We start from the raw sequence: 25,616 nt of genomic DNA, 5'->3' as shown, positions 1-25,616 counted from the left end.
TCATTGGGCTGGAGAGAGAACAAGAGCTAGCAGTGCTCTCTAGCTCACTCATCATGGCTCTTGCCTGAGCTTGGTTCCTAGCTTTAAGGACTGCTCCTGTGTTTTATCCGTTTCATTGGCAGGTAAGGATTTAAGATGCCTCTGTGTCCCCAACACTTCATTCCTGGCTAGGGAGGTGGTTCCTTGCTTAGCCTGCTGGCTTTGATGAAGTATTATTCTGAGGCACCTCTCTTGCCATGCATCATGTAGGGGGCTAGGGGTCCTCACCTGGGTGCTGGATTGACTCGGAGGACCAGACACCTGTAAGTTAGGCATTGAAATGCTCAGTCTTGTGATGCTTAAGCTGGGTTTTTTTGGATCTGGCTGTGTTCTCTCAGTGTTAGATCCCTGTCTGTAAAACCAGGGTAGCACAGATGTTTTGTGGATAGCGGAAGTGTCTGCGGTTACATCGAAGATGATAAAGATTGTGACTTGCCCATAGTGATAATCAGGGCCTTATAAGTACTTGACATTGATTGTCAATGGGTCCTGAGGTTTTTGCCTGGAAATACTCTTGGTAGGTGCAAATTGGCATATGGTTGTTTGGAACAAAGCCTGGAGGTTCCCTAGCCCAGGATTTTAAGCTGAGAACAACTGAATGACATTGGGGGAAAGCCTCAAACATTCTCCACAAGACTTAAATATCTGGGAATTTCTGAAATAGGGGATGGAAATGTGGAAAGGAGGGATGACCCAGTTGGGATAAAACAAGCAGCAGCTCAAAACCTTGATACAAGACAAAAATCAAACCCAAGCTTCTGAAAGTTGGAAAAACTACAAGGCTGCATCCAGATGAGTGTGGAAGTTTGGTTCCCCAGGGATGGTCAGACAAGTAGGGATGTTTGGTTCCTCTGGTGTGTGGTAGGTTACCCCAGGCGGGGTAGGGGAGGCTGGGGCCACCAACTGTTTTGGCCCCAACAGCCTTACCTGGGATCCTGAGGGTTGGGGAAGCTGTATCTGCATTGCTTCGGTAGCTGGGAGCCTGCTGGCAGCTGCAGTTTGGCTCCGGCCAGCCAGGCTCTAGTTTCAGGCAGCGCACACTGCCTCCATGTGCACTGCCTTGCTTTCTTTCTGCATGTGTTTTTTGGTTTTCTTTTATTCCTTTTACCCTGGGATTTTGCTGGGGTCAAAACCCCCACCCTGCACTGCAACATAGCAGCATGGGAAATACCTGAGTGTGACGGGTGGGTCTGCAGTGCCACATACCACAGCTGTGTTTATCTGGATGTTATTTGAGGGCCCATTCCTGCCAAGCTTGCTCGAACACGGGAGTGGCTAATTCACAGCTAGACTCATTGATGTCACCTGCATTACTCGCAGGCTGGAGCAAGTACTATGCAATGCAAATGAGGCTAATGGATTTGCAAATTGGGAACTTTGCAGTGTGAGAATGAAAACATTAATGTCTGGGGGAGGGATGGGGATAGGCAGGCAGAAAAATTCATATAAACTCCACTGGCACCAAGATGCCAGTGCAATGTGGCAAGAGCGAGGAACTAATACTACAAGACAAATGATACTTGACTCCTGCGGATACCAGAGCCTTCACTGGGAACATAGAGGTGACCTATTGCTATTAAGCCTTATCTATTAGCATTTTTAAAAACTATTCTGTTATTTCTTGTTACACTTTGCCCTGGAGCTGAGGCCGGGTGTGAAATGGGTTAAGGAGAGTATGGACGTATAGGTGATACCACTTTGGGATTTTTGCCAAAGGGCACAACCATTTTTTGTCAGTTAAATTAAACTGTCTGCCCCAGTATCCACCTCTCCCTCAGAGAGCTGAATCAGCTTTGTCCTGTACATAGCTCAGCAGCACCTTCTCTGCAGCAAAAATCAAATAAAGGCCTGAAAAACACTGAAGGAAGGGGAGGGTAGAAGAGTTAGTTCTTTGCCTTCCCTTCCTCTCTAAACACATCTTGAGCTAAATGTGTAAGATTCAAAAGGGCTGCCTATGTCCCCATGCCCTGACCCCTGTTATCTCTAAGAGCCATATCATAAAATCCCTGTCATAAGCTGATCAAGCACCATCTTAAAACTAATTAAGGCCTCTTGACCCTGGAACTCATATTAGAAGCTGTTGCAGAACCTCAGGCAGGTAATCAGAGGATTAAGAAACCTTTGATTACCTGCCTGAATTTATTCACAGCCAGTTTATGTCCATTTGTTCCTGTGTCAACACTGTCCTTTGGTTTAAATAGCTTTTCTCCCTCCCTGGTGTATACCCCCTCAATATATTTGTAAAGAGCAATCGTATTCTCTCTCAGCTTTCTTTTAATAGACTAAAGAAGCTGAGCTCTTTTAGTGTCCTCTTGCAAGACAAACTTTCCATTCCTCTGAGCATCCTATTAGTCCAAGACCTTTCTTGAATATGGGTGACTAAAACTGTACATGGTATACTGGATGAGGTTTGCCCAGTGTCTTGTACACTGGTATTAATGATTTCTTCTCTTGACGGGAAATAACTTGGTTGATGCATCCTAGGATTTAATTTTTCATGGTCTGTGGTTAACCTGTGAACTACACGCATACCTAGGCCTTTCTAGTGTGTCAGTTCCACCTGATGATCTTTGAGATTCCAGAAGAAATACTTGTTCTTAGTTCCAAAGTAAAAAAACTTTGTATTTTGTGCTGCTAACTGTCATCCTATTACTGGTGCTGCAGCTTTCCAGGTCATGCAGGGTGCATTTACACATCCATTTGATGTGGGACCAGTTTACTCATGAGAGGTGTCTAGACATGCAGGGAAGTGGTAGAAGATTTGCTGCCAATGGCAGCAAATTACTTCTGCTTCCTGGGGTCCTGCAATGGGCCCCTGTTGCTACTAGGGGTAGCTCCAGGCTCCCCCTGGGTGCTAGACCAGGGGCTAACAGGGAGCACCAGGCCTGGGACGTTACCCCCTGCCTGCTGCAGGGATGGGGACAATGTCCTCCTGCTCTGAGATCGGGATCATGATTGGGAAGCAGTGGGGTGGGAGACGCTTATCTCCCAGTGCCAGCCCTGCAACCACAGAGCTGGGGCTGGTAGATCGGGATCTCCCAGCGCCACTGGGAAATCCGTGCTGGTGGAGGCTGGGGAGCTTGTTTCCCACTCGGCTCCATGAGCTAAGCAGGGAACAAGCTCCCCAGCCCCGGCCAGTGGGGAATTCCCAGCACCAGTTCTGTGACTGCAGGGTTGGAGACGGGAGACTTTTGTCTACCAGTGCCAGCTCTGCACCAGTAGATATGGCTCTGGGATATAAGGATCTCCCAGCCCCCACTCCCTAGTCGCAATCTTGGAGCAAGGGGCTTGGAGCTCCCTTCTGCTGGGGCAGAGAGACGTAGTCCCCACTCGGGCTCTTGTGGCAGACCCTGTCCCAGCAGCAGGCAGCTCCCGAGAGCAGGGAGCAATCTTGCACCCACTAGTGGATAGCTGACCAGGAGCAGATTTGCTCCCAGTTGGTAGTCTATATGAATACTACTGCACCATTACTAATTGAGAGTAAATTTTCTACTTGCATTTTCAGGGAGCAAATTTACTAGTGATTAGTGAGGTTTACTGTGTAGTAAGCACGTCACACATACAGACACACATGCTTATTTCACAGTAAACTAAGCCACTGCGCAGTTAAACTATCTCGTGTAGACATGCCCACAGTTTCCTTTGCATGGTATTCCAGTTTCTTCTCTGTATTGATGCTGCCTCTAAGTTTTGTGTCATTAACCGATTTCATTCCCATGCTCATCCTTTTTCTTTTATGCCCAGGTCGTTAATGAAAAAACTAAATAGGCTTAATCCCAAAACTGATCCTTGAAGACCTCTACTAGTAATGTCCCTTATGCCGAATAGCACCCAGGTCTGCAAAACCCATTGCTATTTCCTCTTAGGCTCTTATGTACCTTGCAAGTCTTGTACTAATCCCCATCACCTCCGGATTTATTATATGGCACCAAATCAAATGCTGTCCTGAAATCCTAATAGATGAATCTACTACATTTCCACTGTCTAAAAAATGTTTAAAAATCAAAAAAACCCTGAATAACCTAGCTGTACCTTTTGTAAAACTATGTTGTATTCTAGTTGACTTTCCATTTACCTCTGCATCTTAAGCTTGCTTTTAATGTTTGTTACAAAGCTTGTTTACTATTGAGCTCAGACTAATGGATCTCTTGTCACCTGGGTTATTTCCCCCCTCTTTCATAAATATAGGTACCAGACCTATGATTTCATGTGACAGTTCCTTCAGAATGCTGGGATAGATCTGTATGACTTTTGTTCCTGCCTCAAAGGTAGTATTTCCCTTGCTATTCTCCCTGAAAAAAAGGATCAGTTATAATGGACTGAGCTCCCTGCCACTGTGACTTGGCTGCTCCAAATAACGCAATCTAGGTATGCAGCTCTGTAATGTACAGTATAGCCATGCCCCTCGCATTGCATGTGGCCTTTCTTCAATTATCCTCTTAATCCTGTTGCATTTTCTAATGGGAAATGAGAGGTAGGAGTGAATGTAGCTCTCTTCTAAGTTTCCCAGCCTCGTAATTTGATTATTCTAATATATAAATAAAGTGGTCACTGTGGCTGCTGAATTCAGCCTTGTCGACTCCATTATTTCAAAGCATGTGGTTGATGATATTATATGAATACTGAACTTTCAAAGAAAAGGTTTTGTGTTCTGCTACAAAAAAACAAACCACCACAGTGTAGATGTTGTAAAATGTATGGTGTTGACGGAGTCGTAGACTAAAGGTCTTTCTATTGTCAGTCAGTCAGTCAGTTATCTGGAGACATTAGGAAAGCATTTCTATCCCAGGTTAGGCAGAGCTCATACATAATCATAAACTGTACCAGGCAGTGTTTATGAATAATTAGAGGAATAATGAATTAGAAAAAACCCATCATAAATGTGAATTGACAGTCAATAATGGCTGTTATAACATCAACATTTTTATTAATAAGCTGAGAAATGTGGGGGAGGCTCATTTAACTTTATATTCTCTACTACTTTTATGACTTGAGATCTCTGATGAGAGAAGATTATAGGTTGTAATGTACCAATTTACTTCCTACATTTGATGCAAGAAATATAGGGTAAATATAGGGTCCGTCTTTAAGAAAGGGAAGACAGAGGATCCAGGGAACTACAGACCGGTCAGTCTCACTTCAGTCCCTGGAAAAATCATGGAGCAGGTGCTCAAGGAATCTATTTCTAAGCAGTTGGAGGAGAAGGTGATTAGGAACAGGCAGCATGGATTCACCCGGGACAAGTCATGCCTGACCAACCTGGTTGCCTTCTATAAGGACATGACTGGCTCTGTGGATGCACGAAGAGCAGTAGATGGGATATACTATGACTTTACCAGGGCTTTTGATATGGTCTCCCATAGTGTTCTTGCAAGGAAGCTAAGAAAGTACAGGTTGGATGAATGGACTATAAACTGAATAGAAAACTGGCTGGATCATCAGGCTCAGAGGGTAGTAAATAATGACTCAATGTCTAAATGGTATCAAGTAGAGTGCCCCAGGAGTCAGTCCTGGGGACAGCGACCTCAAAGCTGGCATAGAGTGCACCCCCAGCAAGTCTGCAGATGACACCAAGCTGCAAGGAGTGGTACATACACTGGAGGGCCGGGCTAGGATTCGGTGGCCTTAACGAATTGGAGGAGTGGGCCATAAGAAGTCTCATGAGGTTCAACAAGGAGAAGTGCAATGTCCTGCACTTGGGACGGAACAATCCCATGTACCGGTGCAGACTGGGGACCGACTGGTTGGGCAGTGGCTCTGCAGAAAAGGACCTGGGGGCTACAGTGGACATCGAGCTGAATATGAACCAGCAGTGTGCTCTTGTTGCAAAGAAGGCTAATGGCATACTGGGCTGCACTGTGGTAGGAGTGTTACCAGTAGGTCAAGGGAAGTGATTATTCCCCCTCTTTAGCACTGGTGAGGCCACATCTGGAGTACTGTGTCCTGTTTTGGGCCCCCCACTACAAAAAAGGTGTGGACAGATTGGAGACAGTCCTGCAGAGAGCAAGAAAAATGGTTTGGGAACTGGGGAACATGACTTGTGAGGAAAGACTGAGGGAACTGGCCTTATTTAGTCTAGAGAAGAGGGGACTGAGAAGGGATTTGATGGCAGCCTTCAGTCACCTGGAGGGGGGTTACAAAGAGGATGGAGCTGGACTGTTCTCAGCGGTGGCAGATAACAAAGCAAGGAGCAATGGTCTCAAGTTGCAGCAAGGGAAGTTTAAGTTGGATCTTAGGAAAAACTTTCTCATGAGGAGGGTAGTAAAACACTGGAACAGGCTACCGAGAGAGGTGGTGCAATCTCCATCCTTGGAGGATTTTAAGACGTGGGCAGACAAAGCCTTGGCTGGGATGATCTAGTTGGGGCTGGTCCTGCTTTGAGCAGGGCGTTGATTGGACTAGATGACCTCCTGAGGTCCCTTCCATCCCTAATTTTCTAAGATTCTGTGATTCTATTTATGTTAACATTTATCTTAGGGTCATACCAGAGGCCCTAACTGAGCCCCATTATACAAAGACTCAGTCTATGCCCCAAACAAATAATAGTAGAAGAAGACCAAATGAGTGAGGGAAGAAATATAGTCTCTAATTTACTGATAGGGAACTGAGGCCCTGAGAGGTCAGTTAGCTAACTTGATTTTTGTTTCTGAAAGTGGCATAACCCCAGTAGTAGAATAGGCAAACTTATCATCTGTGGTATCTGCAAATTAGCAGGCACTCCTATAATGGGAGAACTGAAGATTTCCAGGCAAGGTTCTTTGGTTAGGGGTGGGGGGGGGGGGCAGGAAATGGGTGAAGGAATGACAAAAGTAAGCAAGGGAGACTGCTGTAGTGATCAGTGCTTCAAGGTAGAAAAGAGACTGTTTGTGGAAAAAGTAAATGGCTTGAAATTAGGAAAACAAAGCGTAGAGAAGGAGGGGAGGGGAGGGGAGGAAGGGGTAGGGAAATGTAAATGGTAAGTTCAGGAAGGTACCTGGTGAATCAGATGTCAGGCAGGCTATAATGCATCATAAATCCAATGTCTATATTGTCCATGGGGCGGGGGGGGGGGGGGGTTGTATCCAGTAGACTTGTGAAGTGAAGTGAAGTTCGTAGGCTCATCTACAAAAGGTGTTTTTTCAAGTTCCCTTTGAGGATTAGAACTGAGACGTCAGAGGGAGTGATTGTCTTGTGAGCAGTGGGCAACCACAGATAATTGGATATTCCAGACATTACAGATATATTTTCCATATTTCCCTAAAGAAACCTCTATAACAGGGATGTCTGATGCATGCTGTAGGGCTCTCAAATGCTCAGTAATTTAGGACTGAAGAGATCATGGGAAAGGCCCACCACTGAATTCCAGCCTATGGAGCCCCACTGAGGACACGTGGTGGTGGGGGGTGGACAAGTGTTAACCCCCATGGTTCCCTGACACTGCTAGCACTATCACTATTGCCCATAGACCCTCTGCCAGAGGTAGGTCTGGATACAGCCCACAAAACTCCCCACAGTCCCAATACAAGCTGAGTGGTAATAGAAGCAAGGGAGTTTGACATTTGTAACCCAAACATCCCTATAGAAAAGGATAGTGACGGTGTCTAGAGACTCGTTTATTAGTTGCTATAAATGAATAGATGCAACATGTCATAAAGATTTCCTCCGAAGTCAGCTGAAGGTTATGAGAGTCAGGGAACCTTTAGGTTAAAGGAAAAAGTGCATTGGAAAGCTGAAGACTGGTATTGTCTGGAAACAGTGATTGACAACAAGGAAATGATAACATGAATTACTTAAAAGGTCATTCATACCTGCATGGTGAGGATTTTCAAATACCATACAGATCATTTGTATAGCGGATGACAGTACTTAACCTCATTTGAATTGTATTTGCTCTACTTCAACCTTCAAGACGCACTTCAAGGAATTTTAGTGGTGGGATCCATTGCCTGCTATCAAGAGATCATTATTTAATTGGTATATTGCGTCTCTTTTATATTTGGATCTGAGTGTACAATCTAGTCAGCAATGTCCAATTTCCTACTGTAGCCAAAGAGTGTCCAACATAATGTAACTTAGGGAGGATGAGGCTTATGGCTTCCTTTGTACTCCCCCATCCTGCGATGGCTGCATTCCAGGCTGTTTCCTTGGCATATATTGGAGGGGAGAGAGAAAATGAAATGGTCACTCTAAATTATGCCAATGTTCCCAGCAGGTCACTATCGCAGGTCTATAATGCAGTGGTGGTAGCTCGTACCTTTTATGAAGGCAACATAATGATGGCATAGATTGTAAGACCAGAAAGGGCCTCAGAAGATCATCGGGTGCAGCCCCCTGCACCAAGAAGGAAAGAAAACTGGGGCTCAGGTGACCCCAGTGAAGTGACCATCCAGTCTCCTCTTGAAGATTTCCAGGGTAGGCGATTGCACCACCTATGGAGGGAGCTTATTCCACAGTCTGGACCCCCTGACTGTGAAGAGGTTTTTCCTAATGTTGAGCCTGAATCGATCTTCCAGGAGTTTGTGGCCTGTACTCCTTTTCCCCTTGGGTGCCCTGGTGAACCATTGCTCACCGAGCCCTTGATGTCCTCCCCTAGTGTAGCGGTAAGCTGCTACCAGGTCCCCCCTCAGCCTCCTTTTCCTCAGGCTGAAGAGTCCCAGATCCCTCAGCCTTTCTTCATATGGCTTGCTGTGTAAGACTCTGATCATAGGAATAGGAACTTTCTGCATCTGTAACCTGGTTGGGGTTATGTTACCTTGTTAGCTGTGGGTCCAGTGTCTTTCCATTCGGATATCAATATCCTATCAAAACATACCGTGCAATGTAGAATTTATTTGTGATGAGACAAGGGATGTTATAATGATTAAGGTGTTAGCCTGTGATTTGGGGGACTAGGGTTCAGGTCCCTGCTCTAGGTGTGTGATTTCAGGCAAGTCTCTCTGTGTCTCTGTTCCCTGCCTCTCAAATGGGATAATACCACTTCTCTTCCACAGAGTTATATTCTGAAGGTAAATTCAATAAAGATTGTGACTTCTCAGGTACTAATGGGGATAAATATAGAACGGATACAATGAAATGTGTTCCATAGGGTGCTAATTCCAAAGATGAAACAATCCTTGATGGAAACAGCCTGGAAAAGAAAATAAATCTCTCTTTTATTGGATTTTCTCTTGTGTGCATCACTACAGTGACTGAAAGTTTAATGACCTTGTCCTGGCAACACTCTCTGTGTGGTAGGGAAATGGTACCATCCCTATACAAGTACAAAGAACACCAGGAAGGCTGTTATGGTGCTGGGAAGTAAACCAAGATCTGAATCGCAGCATACAATGTCTTAATCATGTGCCCATCTTTGTTCTCTATAAAGAAAACATACAAGAAATCTAAAAAAACCCTCCTAAAAGCATTTTTATTTTTGTCTTATGTTCGCTACCCATGACTAGTGAGTGTTCCATAGTGAAGGCATGAGACAGTTAAGGATATTTTTAGGCAACTAAAAATAATGCTGAAATCCAGTAAAGCTCTTGAAAACAAATCTCTACTATACAAAAAATAATAGCCTTTAAATCAGTAGTGTGCTCCTTTGTTCATGAGCTTCTGTAGATCGTGAGCAGATACTAAGAAGAGTGCAGGATTTAGGGGAGTAAATGACAGTCTGTGAAAACCATGCGATTATAAATATATATTGGTAATCAACTGATCAGTAAATCTATGTGGAATAGCTATGCCTTGGAAACAGCCGTGCAGTTTGGTTCTAGCAATAGTTTATTGCTTCGGAGGGATGATCTTCAAACAAAGGCTAAATAAAGTCTTTGTATAAAAATCAGTTGACAGAAGATCTATCACATGGGTAAGAAGGGAGGGGAAAATAGTCCTCAGTATTCAATTGGCCCACAACAAGGGAGGAAAGTGGATCTGGCAAACTAAAGGCCCATCAGCCTGACTTATATCCTGGGCAAGGTCTTAGAAAAGATTATTAAAGAGGCCATTCTTAACAGACTGGCTGATGGCAACATCCTTAGGGATACCCAGCATGGGTTTGTTACGGGTAGGTCTTGCTTGACCCATCTTATTTCCTTTTACGACCAAGTGACCTATCGCCTGGACAAGGGAGAGGAGATTGATGTCACATATCTTGACTTCAAAAACGCCTTTGATCTGGTATCCCATGATCACCTCTTGGCTAAACTGGTTAACTGAAGCCTTGACCTTGCCACGGTCTGCTGGCTGGGGAATTGGCTCCATGGCAGGACCCAGAAGGTGGTGGTTGACAGAAGTCGATCATCGTGGTGCCCTGTGACCAGTGGGGTCCCTCAGGGCTCTGTCCTAGGGCCCTTTACTTTTTAACATCTTCATCAATGATGTAGACCATGGTGTTGGAAACGGGCTGGCCAAGTTTGCTGACGAGACTAAACTCTGGGGTAAAGCGTCCACACCTGAGTACAGGAGGGTGATCCAGGCAGATCCTGACAGGCTCATGAAATGGGCTGATGAGAACCTGATGGTGTCCAATACCAAAAAATGCAAGGTTCTCCACCTTGGGAGGAAAAACTTGCAGTGCTACACTGGCTAGTACTATGGATGAAATGGACTTGGTCATGATTGACCACAAGATGAAGATGAGCCTGCAATGCTGCGGCTAGTAAAGCGATCAAAATGCTGGCTTGCATCCAGAGATGCTTCTCAAGCAAATCCCAGGATGTCATTCGCCCGTTGTACTCAGCCTTGGTCAGGCCGCAGCTGGAGTACTGCGTTCAGTTTTGGGCTCCACGGTTCAAAAAAGGATGTAGAGAAGCTTGAGAGAGTCCAGAGGAGAGCCACACGCATGATCAGAGGTCAGGAAATGGAACCTATGACAACAGGCTGAGAGCTATGGGGCTCTTTAGCCTGGAAAAGCACAGGCTCAGGGGTGATCTGGTGGCCACCTATAAATTTATCAGGGGTGTTCACCGGGACCTGGGGGAATGATTCTTCACCAGAGCACCCCAAGGGATGACGAGGTTGAATGGTTATAAACTACTGCAAGACTGTTTCAGGCTGGACATAAGGAAGAATTTCTTTGTCTGAGCCCCCAGGTCTGTAATAGCCTGCCACTGGAGGTGGTTCAAGCACCTACATTAAACGCCTTCAAGAGAAATTTGGATGTTTATCTTACTGGGATCCTATGACCCCAACTGACTTCTTGCCCCTGAGGCAGGGGGCTGGACTCGATGATCTTCCCAGGTCCCTTCCAGCCCTAATGTTTATGAAACTAGTAGGATACTATCCCTAAACTAAACAGTAGGCATTCGAGGCCATTGAAGTGGGGATGCATCTTGGGTGTTCTTGGAATCCTGACTGCTGACCTCTAGGGTCATGAACACATATGACCACTGTTTCCCTTGGCTTCACCTACCTCCTAGTGCCCCCACTTATGTCATGTTGACTTGGAGCCAATACAGATCCTCTATTTTAAATAAAAGGTGGGACCGAAAGGATGGGACCAATCTATACAGGATGTCCCCATCTACACAGCAGTAGTGTAACGAGGGCAGGGTGAGAGAGGCAACTGCCCCAGGTGCTGACAGGGATTGGGGGGGTGAAAAATATGGCTTTTGCCACGGCCATGTAATTGTGTTTGTCGCAGCAGTGGCAACCAGAATTCCCTGTAGCCCCACTGCAAACCCCCCCCCCCCCCCCAGGTGTCCTACCATGTTGTTATCTTGGTACTACATAGTACCCTACTGTGGCTGTAACAAGAGTATACATGGAAACATCCAATAGCTGGAGCTGACAGCACCTTGTTACAAGTAGGAGATGGGGATAAAAGAAAACCAAGATCAGGAAGAGAGAGGATCTTTCCTTAGCTGAGGATATGGTTAAGCTTTGAATGAGCTTCAGAAAATATGGATACTTCATGCCAACCTGAAAAAATAGCTGAAGTCTCCGTTCTCTGCTAATTGCCAACCCATTGCTTAGTAGCCATGTGGCAATTAAGATAATTTAATTTAAGTGGATATCTTATAAAGATGAGTGCCTGGCCAATAGTTTGGTCCAGTTATGTATGGGAAGGTAAAACTTCATGTACTTTTGCAAGCACCAATAAAAATTGCCAGGAGTCTCCATTACCTTTCATTTTATAGCAATAAAATGGGAGAAGGAGTTTGACATAAATCAGGAAAGGACATTTAATTAGTAAAAATCCAACTAGTAACAAATCAGTTCAACTAATTTATTATAGAGTTCTTACTTAGAGGCATCAGCTATCATTGAAATTTCATTAAATGTGATTAGTTTAATTATTTTGTCCTAAGTGAAGAGTGCTAATTAACTTGGTAATGATAAATATGCATCTGAATGTCATTTTGAAGTCCCTAAAGATCCTAATTCTTCTTAGTCTGAGGTATAGCTTTTATTTAACTAAATACTAGAGGAAAGATCTCTTCAAAGGTGTGGGTGAATTCAAAGATGCCTTGTAGAAGAAGTTCTCTTTGTAATAGCCACGCAGTTCTTGATAATTGGTACAATTATGAAGATGAATTAGAGGGCCCTAAGAAATCCTGAAGCCAGTTTCAAGCCCCTGGCATTAGCTACTGCCTCTGACTGAATCCCAAGCACGTGATAATCTGTAGAAAGCAATCGGATAGCTGCTAACCACTGTTGCAACTTTGGGAATGGGTATAGCATGTAATCCATCATAAATGAAAACAGCATTAATTACAGTGAAAGAAAGATAAGATGGAGCAATATATGGCAGTTCCTATGAGGGCACATCAGCCCTAAACACGGGAGCAGTGTAATGTAATCAAAACTGTGCAGCGGAGAGATAACAATTTAAAATAAATTAATAAATAAAAACCCTGTGCATATATTTCTTTCCTTGAGACTTAAAGACCTAGTTCTCTCTGGGTGCAGACTTGATCTCTGAGTGCTCTAGCCCCTGGGGATTAATTAAAGGGGGAAATGCAGCAACCTTTCCCAGAGTTTTTGAAAAATTGTTTCTAAATTGTTATATGGGTTCATCTCCCACATTTGATCAGAATGGGCATTTTGCCATTCAAAAATGTGTGGCTAATGATGCTACTGGATTATCTATGGTACAACTTTGCTATTTTGGCTCCTCTCCAAATTTAATTAAAAGTTAAAGTAAATTCTACACTTCTTGATGTTTGAGAGAAGCCAGGGTGTGCTAATTAATAATGAAGTCAGTGTGACTGTACAAAGGTGTTTTCATAGGTTTCATTATTATTCTTATTGTTCAGATCAAATCGCATCAGGATACATTACTTCATAAGCCATGACCCTGTCAGCTAATCAAACAAAAACATCCATCTCTTTTAATTAACAAAATAATTTCCCTAGTGGATACAGATGTTCCTCTAAATCTTAGATAAACATCTGTGCAATCAAATGCAGTTCAAGTTTTGGAAACTTTTTTTATTTGGGAATTCAGAAATACTGCAGTATTCAATATTTCATACGCTATGACTTGGGCAGTCAAATGAACCAGAACAAGATCATGAAACTTATTTTTATTCTGAAATAACAGGAATATTTTGCAAGAATTTTAGCATCAATACCAAAAAATAGTGCTTTGGCATCAACGCGGGTAGAAAATGTTTTCCATCCTAGAGCTGGAGATAATTATAAGCTGAAAAATAGAATATGAGTCTGATTTTGTCAATGATCTATCACTTGAGCCTCTTAAAGTTGCAATAATACAAGGGACACGAAAAGCAAAAGGGATATAAGTACCTCAACTTACAATGATAATGAGTACAACGGTTTGCCGGAGTAGTTGTAAATCAAATGTACTGTAGCTATAAAAAACCCATAAGACATTTGGATGTGATCCTGAACTGCTTCTACAATATAGAAGCTGTGCATACAAATGAGAAGCTATCTGTATTGCATTACGGGGAGGACTATGTTATTGAAGTTAGAAAGATAATGTTAAGAAATTGTTTTTGGGAAAACTACTGAAGCTCAGCTTCATCTTGTTGGTGCCAAGGTAGGGCAGTCCTGTTTGGGACAATATCAAAATCGGTTAAATGAAGGGAATGTAAGAGGAAGGAACATGTGATCATTAGGAGTATAAATTAAGTTCTTTGGATTGGAAGACTCAGTATTTTTTTTTTTTTTTTTATTCTGGGTTTGTTCCTCCCTGATTATTTATTTCATTTTACGTTTTATTGCGTTTAACTTTTTTTTAACGCTGGAGCTCATGCATGCATAATATACCTATGTCCTGTATGCTGAGCCTAATGGAATTTTTAGAGCAAAAAAAGCCTTTTAGGTAGGCATTTAAAAATCAATGTACCATATATAACACAAGGCTAAAAATGAAGGAAGATGGACACTTCTGGGACTGGAGGGACTACTGGAAGTTCGGTCAAAAATAAAATCCTTGGGAAGAATCAGCCTGGAGTTTAAATAATGCATGACCACTCGGGAGATCTCAGTTCAATTCCTGTCCCTTCCAGAGACTTGGGACTGACCTTGGGCAAATCACGTACCCTCTTCTGTCTAACAAGGATAATCATTTTTCATTCCTTCCCTTTGTTTTGCCTTTTGTTTAGTCTTTTTTTTCTTTTTCTTTGTCTGTTTGGACTGTAAACTCCTTGATGGGAATTCTTAAACCCAGCAGTGCTTCTTCTGACTGTCATCTGACCTCCATTGGAGGTAATAGGTGTGAATGATAGAAGTACTCAATACCAGCTCCCTTCCCCACTGTGAAAGTTTAGCATAAATGGATGTTCTCACATTTGTATTGTATCAGCTACAAAGTGAGAGCATTTGTGTAAGTAAGGTTAGATCCTGGAGGCTTTGTTACCAATATTCTACACAAATTATACCATCAGTTTTGCCTTTTTTTCTGTATTTTGCTTCAAAATATTTCTTGTCTAGTTTTGGGGGGGTTGATTTAACACACTTCCCTAAATCTGTGCCTCAATTTCTCCAGGTCTACTACCTACTTGTGCTGTGAAGTTTCCTTGTTAGACGACCTCAACATTTTGAGAGTCTAAGAAGAAGAAGGTATGCTAATAATGCCTGGTGTTACAAAGAACTAATATCAACATATTTATATTAGCTATCTCCCAAAGAAGCTTTAAGTAGTGAGATGCAGGTTTTTTTCTTACCATCATTTCTTTTAAATCCATTAAAGAAGGATAGAGGCTGAGAGAAATTTTAAAGGCAGGCGTCAAGATGTGGAAAGAAACGTTCGTCAGTCCTACCATGGTGGAGAACATTCAGCATGCATATGGGGTACACATTTCAACCAGGTTCCCTTTGGCAACATGAATGGCTTTTTGCACATAGTCCACTTCAATAAATATTCTACGTTTCAGGAAGGGAGTAGTACATAAAATAGAAATGGCTGAAGCCCTAGTTGATTTCTTTTCTCGTGCTTGGGAAAGGCAGCAAATCATTTTAGACATCAAGTTCTAGGGCTACCAAGATGAGCAGAACTTTGAAGAAACCTGAGGGGGTTGGTGTGTAAGGAAAGAATAAGATCATGCCATCATTTCTGCAAACATTTATCTAATATGGAACTGTCTCTGCCAACTCTGCCACTCTGACAATAGCACCCAACATCTGCTGGCACACTCTCTGTGGCAGAGTACATGCTGTGCATTCACTAAAGCAGATGTGGAGTGTGAAAATAAAACTGCAAGTTGAGTAGTCCAAATTTTCAGGAAAAAAACAGAGATCCCTTGTGCATGATTTAGCATAATTTCTACCTCTTCTATCATTGTTGTTTCTTTAATCTGGTGAGAGAATAGGCTGGATGCAGTGAGCCTGATTCTTACGTCTTGTAAGGAGTTGGAAATTAGTTACTTCCTTACCACCACTAACTCAGAACTGAATGTAAAAGGAAAGGAATAACCTAGAAATGTAGGAGGTTTGACCCTGCAGGCTGTCGGGGTCAAAGCCTAGAATTCAAGCATAGAACGGTTGCAGAGGTACTTTTCAACCCTGGTAATGCCTGCTTTTTTTCTTTCTTTCTTTTTCTTTCCACTTCAAAGGATTACTTTTCCATTCAAAGCAATGCTGTATTTTCAAGCAAAAGGTGAAAAGTCTTCTGGGGAAAAAAAAATCCACGTTCAGTTGAGTAGAACAGAGACCTGACAGCGTAGAGCTGAGCACGTGTTTTCTTGACCATTCTTGCCACTGGAGAGTTTACATACCCAACACCTAATATTAGGTATGTGTAAAGCGGGCTCTATTCGATTCCAATTTGGGTTTGGCCCGAATCGGGGAAAGTGATTTCGATTTGGCTGAATCTGAAGATTCAATGCTGATTCGGTGAATCAGCTATTTGGACACAGACACGGCTTTCAGATTTTTTTCTACATGCCTCAAGGTACCGGCGTGGCTTGTGAATGCTGCAATGCTGGGGCAGATGGAGTGTCCCACAGGAGTGTGGAGAGGCCCTCCATGTGCTCGGCGGCAAACCTAGAAGTGGACTAGAAGTACTTGCAGTCCATCGGGGAGCGCACTGACCACTCCCCCCGTGCCATCCTGGCTCAGCGATCAGCTGTGGAGGGACCCTGGATGCGGCCCCCCCCCCCCCCCAACCCAGGAGGCACCAGTTGCCGAGCTGGAGAGGCCCCCCCCCCCGCATGCTGTCTGGCAGACCCGGAAGTAGACTGGAAGTGCTTCTGGTCCACTTCCCGGTTTGCTGCTCCTTGTGCTTCTGTAGGACACTCCATGTACCCCAGCATCGCAGCATTCACGAGCCACCTGCTACCTAGAGGTATGTAGGAAAAAAACATTTAAAGCTATGTCTATGTCCGAATCGCTGAATCTTTTCAAATCTCTCTGAATCAATTCGGAGGGTTCTGATTTCCATTCAGAGAAATTAAAGGGTCCTCCAATTCGATTCAGAGATTCAGCCAATGAATCAAGCCGAATCTCCGCCAAATCAAATCGGGGACAGGAGCTTCACACAGCCCTACTTAATATTGTGATCAGCATGCTACAGATACCCTGAATTACACGATCTGGACCTTGTTGCAAGCAGTTTTCTTCCAAGTAGAACTGCAAGTTCATTCTAAGTGTTGTGAAAATATGGCAGGGAAGAAAACTTAAAGCCAAATTTGCATTAAGAAGGGCAAGAGAAACTTGTATTAATAGACATACAGAGAGAGAATAAAAAAGAAAAGGAAGCTTGCTTTTTTTTTTTTTTTTTTTTCTCTAAATGTAACTATAATTTTACTATGGTAAAGCTTAGAGCATCCATCTGAGTTTAAGGTCCCATTAAGGTACACTTCAAAACATGTCTGCTGCCCTTAAGAGCTTATGATCTAAACAGAAAAGAATGAATGGGAAGGGGATTACTGACACAGACTTACAGTGACACTCCAAAAGTTACATAGCAGGTCAGTGATGGAGCCAGAACCCCCTTGTCCTGATTCCCAACACAATCTGTCCTCTAGGCAAGGTGATGACTTTTGATGGACACAAATGTGACAAGATGCTTCTCTAGGACCTTCTCTGTGGGGTCAGTCCCATCAAATGCAGAGTAACAACTCTGAAATAAGAGTGTTTGTTGGGATTGGAATTGGGATCTATCACATGTTTCTATGAGATGCAGAGCAGGCAGTACCCTACTGATTGTGCTAGTCGGTTACTGCTGAGCACTTGACTGAGATTTTTCATTTCATACCTCATTTGCAGCTTGCCATGGTGATTTCCAAACCTACATAACCCTATCCTGCACTCATCCATCATTAACACAAACAATTTAATTCAGTACTGCTGGGTGCTCTGTTTTGATGGCTTGCACCACAGATGCAGGGAGCAGTTGTGCTTGCTATTGGTCTTGTCTGAAAAAGGAGACCATCTGCATGGACAGTGCAGCAGCTGGGCCCGGCAAAGATTAAAGTGCCTGAATAACGAGGAGCAAGGGGCTAGTCTCAATTAATTTGTAAGTCTGGGGCATGAGATGTCAACTAAACCTTGAGTCTGCAGACAACCATAGCTAAGATTCAAGAAGAGTATATTGTCTTTAAAACTATGTTATAGAAAACGCACATTACATTTTTAACTTTTCTACTGCAAAAGTGCAATTTTGGGTCCAAACTAGGCAACAATGTGAAAGCGTCAAGCATATTACTAGAAACACTAGTTGTGGTCCTATTTCCACTGCACTAACCAGATTTGGAAGGTACCAGAAAGCTTGTACCCATTGGATTTCTATTTGGTTCACAAAGTTAAGGAGTTCAGACAACCGTTCAAACCATGCCTGTCTATATGGAGGTGTGCTAACTATCTTTCTATTGCTGCATCATCCACAAAATTGTTGAATCTGCTTACTTTCAGTATTTCTTTGGGCAGGGAGTGAAGTCAGCCTTGCCTTGACAGGAAGGAAGAAATGGATGTAGCCATCGTGTTAGAAACTGATCTGAACTCTCTACAGGTGCCTGAATCAAAGCTTTGACCCTGAGAGGTACTGGAACTGATGTTAGTCACAGGCCCTCAGCTCTTCTCTACATCAAGTTTGTAGTAGACTACTTAATGCGTTGAGAGCATAGTTTGATTCGCATCTGAAGGCTAACATTTGAACCTTAGTTCTATACCATGCAGAGGCCCATCTAAGATTTTTCTTACTTCATACTTATCTCTCCTGACTTTAGTGGGAGCTTGTCTGAACAAGGACTGTGTAAAAACTAGCCCATCATTTACATCTGTTAGTTACAAAATGCATTTATTCTATAAGCTCAAAACATAAAAGCAAGTATTCCGAGTAGTCAGCCAACTATGAGGAATACAAATTCAGTATAATCCAGCCATGCTACCAGCGCTATCTCTCTTCTACGTTTAGCCTCTCGGCCAAATGTCCAAGTAATCAATGAGTGTCCAACTGTGCCCTGCAGGTTAAGAAACTCAGGCTCTGAAAAGACTTTTAAACAAAACCATGCCCTCTTCCATCTCCTTTTCCTTTCCATCTTGCTTGAACATTCCACATAGTAGGCCAGATAAGTGCAACAACTAAAGCCATAGCATGCTTTTATCACCATCTGCAATAGCACCACAAATTGACACGTGTGTGGGCACACATTACTTCTGAATGTGGCCAGGCTGGTGACTAATTTGGGCCTTTGGTCAATTCAGATCATAATAGAAATATAGAGCAGGTGAGGGGAATCGAACACATGTGAAGAAGAATATGTGCAAAAATGATCTTAAGGAACCTTTGCCCTTTTTTATTCTCAGGCCAATTTACATTGGAATGGTGTAGGAGGACCAGTGTTGCAGCAAGGTGCCCTGGGCACTAGGGCTGTGCAAAGCTTCAGGTACAGATTCGATTTGGAGGAGATTTGGCTGCTGAATTGGGGCATATCTCTGAATATAAATCAAATCGGGAGACCAATAAAAAGGTGCGAATTGATTTGAAGCTCTCCCAATCAATTCGGAGATTGGGCAGTCCCCACTCACCACTGCAGATAGCTGGACCTGGACTCCATAGTAGTAAATAGGGGGAGGAGGGGCTGGGAGTGAGGAGAGGACCATGGGGGGGAGACCCCTGCCAGATCCTATCCCCTGCCTGCTCCCTCAGCCCCCCTGAGTGCCCTGCCTGGCCCCAGTGTCTCAATGCTTAAAAAGGAAAAAAAGCTCTGCACTCATCAGCTGCTGCCAGGTTGGGGGGGGGGCAATCCCCACTGCCCCATGCTGAGTGGGGGCTGTGCCATGAACCCCCCATCCCTCACTCACTCTCCAGGCCTTGTCAATGGCTGCCTTGCGCAGCCCCAGCTCCCAGTTTCTTAAAAAAAAAAAAAAAAAAAAGCCCCACACTCAACAGCAGCTGTTGGGGCTTCTGGGGGCTCATGGCAGAGCCCCCCCCCCCCCCAGCAGTGCATTGCACACCAGCAGTGTGGGGCAATGGGGGCCAGCTGGTGAGTGTGGGGCTTTAAGACCCAGGATGATGGGACTGGGCGGGGCAGCCACTGACAGGGCTTGGGGAGCAGGTGGGAGATGGGGCCTGTTTGATTCAGCAGTGGTTGAATCTCTGAATCGGATTTGGCCAAATGAATTCTGGACAACGATTCAAATCTCTGTCACCCGAATTGCCCAAATCCGAAGCGAATACTAGCCACTTCATACAGGCCTACTGGGCATATACTCTAGTTCTGCTGCATTGGTCACTAGGGATACGATGTTTGTAGAAACTAGAATAAGGCATTGGAGGAAGACAGGGTGATCCTTCAGCTTTCTATACAAAATAGCTTTGTAGTAGAGGGACTCCATGAAACTGCTGTACTGAGTGGGGGGTTGAACCACTTTCCTGTCTGAGGAACACTTCTTCCTTATGCACTATTTTTTTTTTTTTCTTCCGCTTATGATAGCCCTGGTGAGTGGATATTTGCTCCAACCTCCAGTTATCATTTTTAACAAATAACTTACAATTCTGGGCTTTGGGGGTTTTTTGGCCCTCCTTTATACTGTTTTAATTCTGGGCCTCTATGGGTCACCCATTTAAGGTTGCTAAAAGGATCTTGGTATTCCATGCAGATCAAAATATTTCAGGCTCTGCTTTCACTCCAGTCTGATTTAAAATGTTGTCTTAGAGGCAGAAAGGCATGCTATCCATCCAGAAACCTGCCCAACCTCAACCTATTATTTTTCCATCGCATGCAGCTAACTAAAACAACCATTTAAAATTATGTTGCGATCGAATGTACAATTCATAGATTAGTATGTCAAAAGGTAATTGCTGGAACATGTACTTGTTATATCGGCCTAATTTGATTTAACCATTGAGACTCCCTTTTTCAGAAAAATGCTAGTTTCTGACTCCTTTTATCTTCTCACATTTGGAAAATGCCAATAGACAAAAGCTTGCACTTTAGAGTAGAGCACGTGAAAATATCAGATGTAATATGCAGGTGATAAATCGGTTGGGTTTTTTAACAGCTCTATTGATTTTTTGTCTGGTGATATTTCTGTCAAGAAGAGGCATCTAATTCAACTAAAAGTGACGCTACATATAACCCTAGCAAAAAAAAATAAATCTGAAACCCCTAATCTTCAGTAAGTATATTTATGTGCTCTGTGTTACATCGCTCAGATATTTTTCTCTTCATTATATTAGTGTACTGAAATATCATGTTGTTTCCCCAAAGGCCGAGTAAGATTTATTAGTAAGTTATTTGCTCTTTTTTTGTTCACAGCTCCTATTGTGATTTAATGGAGGCTGGGCACTTGCATTAACACTTAAGAAACTCCCTAATCCCAAAATGGATGAGACCTTGGAATGGGCTAATTTCACAGGGCTGGATTCTGTCACACTCACTCCCATTGGTTAGGACCTTCCTTTGTGTACATTTCTACTGATTCTACTCTCTGGACGGGGCAGAAGAATGAATATCCAGGAACAGTCCCAGATCTAATATCTCCATCACAAACTCAGAAGTGCACCCATGTTTGCCAGTGTTGGCTCCATCTTGTCTGGATAGACTGAAACCAGCAAACCTTCACCCAAGCCCCTGAATTTATGTAAATCCTGTGATACTTTATGTATCATACTATCTATGCCAAATCTAATAAATAGAGACTGGTTGTTATCAGTTTAGGGAATACATTACAGTTCATCTCCTCCTCACTTTCAGTGGACTTGTATACACACTGAACAAGAAGGATGACAGAATCCTGTAGCATGTGAGAATCTGGTGGGGAGGCAGTAATCCAAAATTAACCTTTGGATCTTCAGACACCATAAAATAGACACCATCCAGCCCGGGTAGGTATGCAGAATCTCAAGGTCTGAGGTACCAAAAGCTGCCCTTGGAAAGCTAAAGGATTCATCTCTGAAAACCAGCCAAAGAAAATAGTTCCTGAGCATCTCATAGGGTGAAAACTATATTTATCTTGGCTATATAGAGTAAATATATTTTAATCTAATCATAATATTTGGATAATTCCATTCTCTTGTGCCAGGTGGTTTATATTCTCTTAATCTTGGGTGGGTTGATTTAAATCGGCAAGCAAGAAACCTTGGTTGAAATAATCTATTATAATCCTATTTTGACCTTGCACTTCTTTATTTGTTTTCCTAAAGAATGGCTGATTCACAGTGGTGGGTAGTTAAAATTAAAACATGCTAATTTGCAAATTGATGTCATGTGGAATCATTACTGCTTTCTGCTAAATAGGAAGTATTTACATCAATGCACCTTCTTTCTTTCATGGCTTGGGTGGGCACGTGGGGCTGACGATATTGGGTATCATCTGCTGTCCCAAAACTGCAGTCCAACCGTGATGTCAATTTAAGCGTCTTCTAACACAGGGCAAGAGAATTCTATGTACACATGACTGTCTTAAGGCCTAGGGACAGACATCGCACACAACCCTGTTTAAATGATTAGAAACTGGTTTAAACCTATAACAGAACAAATGTTCAGTGCACGTAAACCAGTTTGAAAATGGCTGAAAGCAATCTGAGATAAAGCTGGTTGAATGTAGTATCAGACTTAACTGATTTGGCTCAAACCAGTTTATGCAATGTCTGCCCCAGACCTCTTGCTAATTTAAGTTCAACCAGAGTCCCCCACTATCTTGGCTGCTCACTGGCCTGGGCTGGGCTCTCCACTCCACAACACAGATGGTCCTTACCCTCTGCTCCCTGGCTGCAGCTCTAGCAGAGACTTACAGATACCTCTCAGCATTAGCTAGCAGACCACATGCTGGCAACAATCCATGCTGTGGTAGGCAGGACAAAGGCAGAATCAACAGGTAGCTGGTAACGTCCTTCTTTTTTCTTTTTAATGCAGTGATAAACACTGAGTTAGGGTTGATGAACACTGTTATCAATTCCCCGCTGGCCTGGTCAGAAGGTGGGCAAACCTCTCCCAGTCCACTTCTAGGTCCAGCAGGGTGCACGCTGGGCTCCCACGCTCTCCCCAGCTCAGTACCTGGTGCCTCCTGGGTCAGGGAGAGCACCTGGAGTTCACCCGCCTCCAATTGCTGAGCTGGGGGGACATGGGGGGGGTCCCACGCACACTTGTGTGAGATGCTCCATGCACCCCAGCATCACAGCATTCACGAGCCACACTGCTACCTCAAGGTATGTAGAAAAAAAACATTTAAAGCTGTGTCTATGTCCAAATCAGCATCGAATCTTCTGATTCCAATTCAACTGAAGTGGATCAGGGACAGTGATCCAAATCAACCAATCCAATCACTGTTCCTGGTTTGGGCCAAATCTCTGAACTGAATAGGACCCACTTTGCACACCCCTACTGTGCAGTTACAAAGTGATTTAGCCTACCCAGGTTAGACTAACCTGCAAAGATTTAATCAATTCAGACTCGGACTTTTTGAATGTCTGTCCCTAGCCAAGGAGACCAAACCTTTTAGTAATTTAACTTATAGACATGATGCACAAGAAAAAAAACTTGATGGTAAAAATTTAACTGTCGGTTCAAGTATTTCCTAATATGGCCCACTATCCTCTATTTATGTGCATTGTGGTAGCACCCCAGAATGCTAGATGTGATGTGATGACCCCCTCTCAATGTGAGGCATTGTACAGACACAGCCATTAGGATGGTTCCTTACACAAACATCTTGCAAATGAAGTTCTTCTGTAGTGCTAGATTGGACAAGGCAAGCTTCATCTCTGAGAGTGATAGCAAAGACTTCATGTTTGAGAATTGCAATGTATACCACTCAATTAAAATAATACATGACAAGGAGAGAGATCTGATTGGACTACATTACATCAGAACAACCTTCCACTCCTTAATAGTCAGCCTTCTCACCACAGACTTATCTATCCCTTTGAAACCATTGATTATTTACTACTTGAAATATTGTTAATCTCCCAGGCCTCATTACTTTCATCCCAGAGCTAGTTGGCAAGGATGGATGCCTGTCAGGACTTAACACACATCAAAATAAAAGGAAATGGGAACCTTGCCATTTGTTGGTAACAGAAGCTATTGAACACAGAGCAACTTTAATATACAGTCAAAAAAAGACTCTCATCTGCCACAGCATGTAAAAGAAAGTATTATTAGACCATTCTGAAACTTCATCATTGTTGCCAGTTCTTCTCAGATTGCCCAGAATGTGAAAGCCTGGCATTGTTTCAGAAATGGATATGATCCAAGGGGACCAAGGCAAGTATAAAATGGGCCAGATTCTGGTGTAAATCCAAGATAACTCAGGTTATATTAGTGGAGCAGGTCTGAGTTTACACCAGCACAACCAAGATGATGAGACTATCAGCCATTTTTTTTTCCTAGGCAGGCTAGATAGGCTAGAAATATCAACACATCTTTAAATATGTGTCTAGGGAAAAAGTAATAGGAAAATAAAGGGAGTTTTAATCCCATAACTAAGATTTAATATTCTACATGACAGAGGGCTACAGGTCTTAGAGTACTGCCTCCTCCTGTAGGTTTTTTTTAGGTGGTTCCAGCAAATCTGCTTCATAATCCATTGCAAGTAATGGCACAATGTATAGGGCCAAATTTTTATCAGGTCCCTAACAAGTTTTGTGCCCCTTATGATTACTTTGTACGTAGTCTGGATTTGTCAATTTGCTAAGAATGTAACGGCTAAAAATCGGGGTGAAGGGAATATAAGTATCTTGAATTTTCATTCCATCCAGGAAGCGCGCACACCAACTGCTGAAACTTCCTTAGCCTGACGAAGAGTTTTTGAACCCGAAAGCTTGCTTAATAAATATACTCCAACTATTTGGGTTGCTCTAATAAAAGATATCAAATTCACCCAAAGAACCTTGTCTGCCTTGAATGATGCCTGTGATTTACATGTGCCAGCTGAGGCAGACGTATGGTTTTCACCTCTGTGAAAAACTGGCCTGTATCATCCTATTTGAAAATGAAAAAAGATGACAAGGCCCAACCTAATGCTGTGGTGCTGGTTTGTGTTACGAAAGGACTGCAGCAGTGAAGATAAATATTTTTGCTAAAAATTGGGAGATCCTTTTCGTGCACGATGGGATTTTCAGAACAGGCAGCCATTAATGGAGTTTCTGCTTCTACCGAGTCAATAAGGCACAAGTGAAATTGCCACCCATAATATGCGAACTGTTCACCCTGCTTCCACATAGGACTGTGCAAAACAGCACCATTTCATTTCAACTTCCGTTTCAAAGAGACAGTGTTTCATTTTGTCATTGTTTCATTTTGAAGCACGGTTCCATTTCATTTTGTCAAAACTGTTTCGCTGTTTCAATGCATTTTGACGTTTCGCCCATAGCCTATAATGGGGAATCATGAAAAAGCCTATAACTTTGTCATTTTTTTGCCTGCTTTAGATGAAAATTGCAGGGTTGGTAGCCCCTTCTGAGGGTATGAGTCCTGCCAGCTTTCAAGGACATAGGTGCAGGGGTTTCTGGGAAACTGCACATAAAACTGTTCAAAGCAAAACTCATATCACTTGCCGGCAGTGGCAACCTGCTGTCATCCTGCGCTCAGATCTGGGGCCCCGTGCCCCCGAAGAGGGCTGCAGAGCTGTGCTGGACTCTTCCTGGGGGTTGCAGGCCCCCAGATTGGCATGCGGGCTGCCAACTGGGGCCAGCACCAGCACCCTGGGTCTGCCTGATGTAGCCCGCGCTGAGCACCAGGAAGAACCGAGTGCTGGCACTG

General features: G+C 43.3%; 1 long non-coding RNA gene across 1 annotated transcript; it reads left to right on the top strand.

Moving 5' to 3' along the window:
• On the top strand, nt 1–21,566 carry LOC109284774 (uncharacterized). Its single transcript, XR_002092351.2, has 4 exons — nt 1–122; nt 14,957–15,030; nt 16,023–16,201; nt 21,171–21,566. It is a non-coding gene; the product is annotated as an uncharacterized LOC109284774 (long non-coding RNA).
• The last annotated feature ends 4,050 nt before the right edge of the window (nt 21,567–25,616 follow it).

Source organism: Alligator mississippiensis, chromosome 8 (genome assembly GCF_030867095.1).
Source record: "Alligator mississippiensis isolate rAllMis1 chromosome 8, rAllMis1, whole genome shotgun sequence".
In the NCBI taxonomy this organism is placed as follows: domain Eukaryota; kingdom Metazoa; phylum Chordata; order Crocodylia; family Alligatoridae; genus Alligator; species Alligator mississippiensis.
This window is presented reverse-complemented; position numbering and strand designations above follow the sequence as displayed.